The sequence below is a fragment of the Colobus angolensis genome, unplaced genomic scaffold (assembly GCF_000951035.1).
Source record: "Colobus angolensis palliatus isolate OR3802 unplaced genomic scaffold, Cang.pa_1.0 Scaffold48, whole genome shotgun sequence".
NCBI classification, from domain to species: Eukaryota; Metazoa; Chordata; class Mammalia; order Primates; family Cercopithecidae; genus Colobus; species Colobus angolensis.
In genome coordinates, this window is record NW_012118265.1 from 11,695,125 (window position 1) to 11,700,484 (window position 5,360).

The window sequence follows — 5,360 nt, forward strand, 5'->3', positions numbered from 1 at the left end:
AAACAAACTTTAAAGCAACGACTGTGAAAAAAGAAAAAGAAGTTCACTATATAATGATAAAAGGATCAACCCAACAAGAAGATATTACAATCCTAAATTTATATGCACCTAACACTGGAGCTCCCAGATTTATAAAACAATTACTACTAGACCTGGGAAACGAGATAGACAGCAATAAAATGTTAATGGGGGACTTCAGCACTCTACTGACTGCACTAGACAAATCATTGAGACATAAAGTCAACAAAAAAAGGACTTAAACTATAATCTAGAACAAGTGGATCTAACACATATTTACAGTATATTCTATCCAAGAACTACAGAATATACATTCTTCTCATCAGTACATGGAACAGTCTCAAAGACAGACCATGTGATAGGTCACAAAACAGGTCTAAATAAATTTTTAAAAATCTAAATTATATCAAGTATCTTCTCAGACCACTGTAGAATAAAACTAAAAATCAACTGCCAAGGAACCCTCAAAACTATACAAATACATGGAAATTAAACAATCTGCTCCTGAATGATTTTTGGGATTAACAATGAAATCAAGAAGGAAATATAAAAATTCTTTGAAATGAATGACAATAGAGACACAAGTTATTAAAACCTCTGGGGTACAACAAAAACAGTGCTGAGAGGAAAGTTTATAGCAGTAAATGTCTACATCAAAAAGTCTCAAAGATCATAAACTGGCAATCTAATGTCACATCTCAAGGACCTATAGAAACAAGAACAAACTAAACCCAAAGCTAGCAGCAGAAAAAAAAAAACAAAGATCAGAGCAGAACTAAATAAAATTGAAACAAAAAATACAAAAGATCAATGAAACAAATATCTGGTTCTTTAAAAAGATAAACAAAGTTGATAATCATTAGCTAGATTAATCAACTAAAGAAAAGATTCAAATAAGCTCAATTAGAAATTAAACTGGAGCCATTACAATCAATACCACAGAAATACAAAAGATCATTTAAGACTACTATGAACAACTTTATGCACACAAACTAGAAAATCTAGAGGAAATGAATAAATTCCTGGAAACATACAATCCTCCTAGATTAAATCAGGAAGAAATACGAATTATCTGAACAGATCAATAACAAGCATCGAGATTAAATCATTAATAATAATAATAATAAAAGCCCAGGGCCAGATAGATTCACAATTGAATTCTTTTTTTGTTTTGTTTTGTTTGTTTGTTTGTTTGTTTGTTTGTTTATTTTGAGACAGAGTCTAACTCTGTTGCCCAGGCTGGAGTGCAGTGGCATAATCTCTGCTCACTGCAACCTCTGCCTTCCTGGTTCGACCAATTCTTGTGCCTCAGCCTCTCAAGAAGCTGAGATTACAGGCATGTGCCACCACACTGAGCTAAGCTTTGTATTTTTAGTAGAGATGGGGTTTCACCATGTTGGCCAGGCCAGTCTCGAACTCATGGCCTGAAGCAATTCACCTGCCTTGGCCTCTCAAAGTGCTGGGCTTACAGGGATGAACCTCTGGTCAGATTCGCAGCTGAATTCTACCAGACATTCAAAGAAGAATTAATAACAAAGAAGAATTAATAGTTTCCTACTAAAACTATTCCAAAAGATCAAGAAAAAAGAATCCTCCATAACTCATTCTATGAAGCCACTATCATCCTCATAACAAAACCAGGAAATGACATAAGAACAACAACAACAACAACAACAAACTACCAATCGATACCCTTGATGAACATAGATGCAAAACTCTTCAACAAAATACTGCCTAACTGAATCCAACATCACATCAAAAAGATAATACACTGTGATCAAGTGGACTTCATCCCAGGGATGTATAGATAGTTTAGCATAGTCAGGTCAATAAATGTGATATGTCACATAAACCGAATTAAAGACAAAAGTCATATAATAATTTCAGTAGATGTAGAAAAAGCATTTGATAAAATCCAGCATCCCTTTATCATAAAACCTCTCAACAAATTATCCATAGAAGGAACTCACCTCAAAATAATAAAAGTCATATATAAAAAAAACACAGCAAACATCATACTGAATGGCAAAAAGTTGAAAGCATTAGCCCTGGGACCTGGAACAAGACAAGGATGCCCACTTTCACCACTTCAATTTGACATAGTACTGAAAGTCCTAGCTAGAGCAATCAAGCAAGAGAAAGAAATAGAGGTCATCAATTTGGCAAATAGAAAACCAAACTATCACTGTTGGCTGATGATATGATGATATACCTAGAAAACGCTAAAGACTCATCCAAAAGACTCCTAGATTTGATAAATGAATTCAATAAAGTCTCAGGTTACAAAATCAGCGTATACAAATCAGTAGCACCACTATATATCAACAACAGCCAAGCTGAGAATCAAGTCAAGAGTTCAATCCCTTTTACAAGAGCTGCAGAAAAGAAAATAAAATACCTAGGAATATACTTAACCAAGGAGGTGAAAAAACTCTACAAGGAGAACTACAAAACACTGCTGAAAGAAATCATAGATGACACAAACAAATGGAAGCACATCCAATGCTCATAAATTGGAAGAAACAATATCTTTAAAATGACCTTACTGCCCAAAGCAATCTACAGGTCCAATGTAATTCCTATTCAAAGTACCAATATCATTTTTCACAAAATTAGAAAAAAAAATCCTAAAATTAATGTGGAACCAGAAAGGACCCCAAATAGCCAAAGCAATCCTAAGGGAAAAAACAAATCTGGAGGCATCACATTAACCAGCCTTCAAATTATACTACAAAGCTATAGTTACCAAAACAGTATGGTACTGGTATAAAAGTAGGCACATAGACTAATGGAACAGAATAGAGAACCCAGTAATAAAGCCAAATACTTACAACCAACTGATCTTTGACAAAGCATACAAAAACCTCAACTGGGGGAAAGGACACTCTGTTTAACAAATGATGATGAGAAAACTGGCTAGCCACAGATAGAAGAGTAAAACTGGATCCATATCTTTCACCTTATTCAAAAATCAACTCAAGATTAGTCAAAGACTTAAATCTAAGACCTGAAACCATAAAACATCTAGAAGATAACATCAGAAAAACTCTTCTGGACATTTGCCTAGGCAAAGGATTCATGAGTAAGACCCCCAAAGCAAGTGCAACAAAACAAAAATATAGAAATGGAACCTAATCAAACTAAAAACCTTTTGTACAGCAAAAGAAATAATTGTCAGCATAAACAGACAATCCATATAATGGGGGCAAATATTTGCAAACTATGCATCTAACAGTGGACTAATATCCAGAATCTACAATGAATTCAAACAAATCATCTAGAAAAAAACAAATGATCTCATCAAAACATGTGGACGCATGACATAAATAGACATTTCTCAAAAGAAAATATACAAATGGCCGGTAAACATATGAAAAAATGCTCAAGGCTGGAGTTTCGTCGTCGCCGCCACAGCCGCCATCGTGTGTGCCACCATGCCGCCCTACACCGTGGTCTACTTCCCAGTTCGAGGCCGCTGCGCGGCCCTGCACATGCTGCTGGCAGACCAGGGCCAGAGCTGGAAGGAGGAGGTGGTAACAATGGAGACCTGGCAAGAGGGCTCTCTCAAAGCCTCCTGCCTTTATGGGCAGCTCCCCAAGTTCCAGGACGGAGACCTCACCCTGTACCAGTCCAATACCTTCCTGCGTCACCTGGGCCGCACTCTTGGGCTCTATGGGAAGGACCAGCGGGAGGCAGCCCTGGTGGACATGGTGAATGATGGCGTGGAGGACCTCCGCTGCAAATACCTCTCCCTCATCTACACCAACTACGAGGCGGGCAAGGATGGCTATGTGAAGGCATTGCCCGGGCAACTGAAGCCTTTTGAGACCCTGCTGTCCCAGAACCAGGGAGGCAAGACCTTCATTGTGGGAGACCAGATCTCCTTCGCTGACTACAACCTGCTGGACTTGCTGCTGATCCATGAGGTCCTGGCCCCCGGCTGCCTGGATGCGTTCCCCCTGCTCTCGGCCTATGTGGCGCGCCTCAGTGCCCGTCCCAAGCTCAAGGCTTTCCTGGCCTCCCCTGAGCACGTGAACCTCCCCATCAATGGCAACGGGAAACAGTGAGGGCTGGGGGCACTCTGAGCGGGAGGCAGGGGCTGCTTGCCTCCCTTTCTCCAGGACCAATACAATTTCTAAGAAAAAAAAAAAATGCTCAACATCACTAATCATCAGGGAAATAAAAATTTAAACCACAAGCAAGATGCTGTCTTACTCCTGCAAAAGTAGCCATAATTAAAAAGTCAAAAAACAATAGATGTTGCTGTGGACAGGGTGAAAAGGGAACACTTTTACACTGCTGGTGAGAATGTAAATTAGTACAACCACTATGAAAAACAGTATGGAGATTCCTTAAAGAACTAAAATTAGAACTACCATTTGATCCGACCTTTCAAGGTTGAATCATGAGGAAACAGAAAATCTGAAGAGATCAATAATGCAAAAGAAGATTGAATAATTAATCAAAAAACCTCCCAACAAAGAAAAGCCTAAGACCTAATGGCTTCACTGGTGAATTCTACCAAACATTTAAAGAGGAATTTACACCAATCTTTCTCAAATTCTTTTAGAAAATAGAAAAGGTGGGTGACTTAGTCTGTTTTGAACTGCTATAAAGGAACACCTGAGACTGGATAATTTATAAAGAAAAGAGGTTTATTTTGCTCATGGTTCATCAGACAGTACATGAAGCATTGCAGCAGCATCTGCTCCTGCTGAGAACTTCAGGCTTCTTCCACTCATGGCAGAAGGTAAAGGAGAGTCACATGTGCAAATCACATGGTAAGAGGAAGAAAGACAGAGGGAGTGGAGGAAGTGCCATGTTCTTTTCAACAACCAGTTCTCACAGGAACTAAGAGTGAGAACTCACTCACTCCCACAAGAAGGGTGCCAAGTCACTAACAAGGGATCTGCCCCTCATGACCTAAACACTTCCCACCAGTTCCCACCTCCAATACTGGAGATCAAATTTCAGCAAGGGACATGGTGGGACCAAACACACCATATTTAACCCATAGTACAGACCAAATATCCCAATCAACACAGTTGCGAAAAAACCTCAACAAAATACTAGTGAACCAAATTGAACAATGATGTAAGAGGATCATATGCCATGATCAAGTAAGATTTATTACTGGGATGCAAGAATGGTTCAACATATGCAAATCAGTAAAGGTTATACACCACGTTAACAGAATATAAAATAAAAATCATATGATCCTCTCAATAAATGCAGAAAAAGCATTTGACAACATTCAGCCTCCTTTCATGAAAAAAGAAAACTCTCAAAATATCAGGTATAGAAGGAATGTGCCTCAGTATAATAGAGGCCATATATAACAA

At 38.5% G+C, this 5,360-nt stretch overlaps 1 pseudogene across 1 annotated transcript; it reads left to right on the top strand.

The window, feature by feature from the left end:
- Window positions 1-3,412: 3,412 nt before the first annotated feature.
- Window positions 3,413-4,159, top strand: LOC105523962 (annotated as a pseudogene). Its single transcript, XR_001003679.1, has one exon. The product of XR_001003679.1 is annotated as a glutathione S-transferase P pseudogene (transcript).
- Window positions 4,160-5,360: the final 1,201 nt, after the last annotated feature.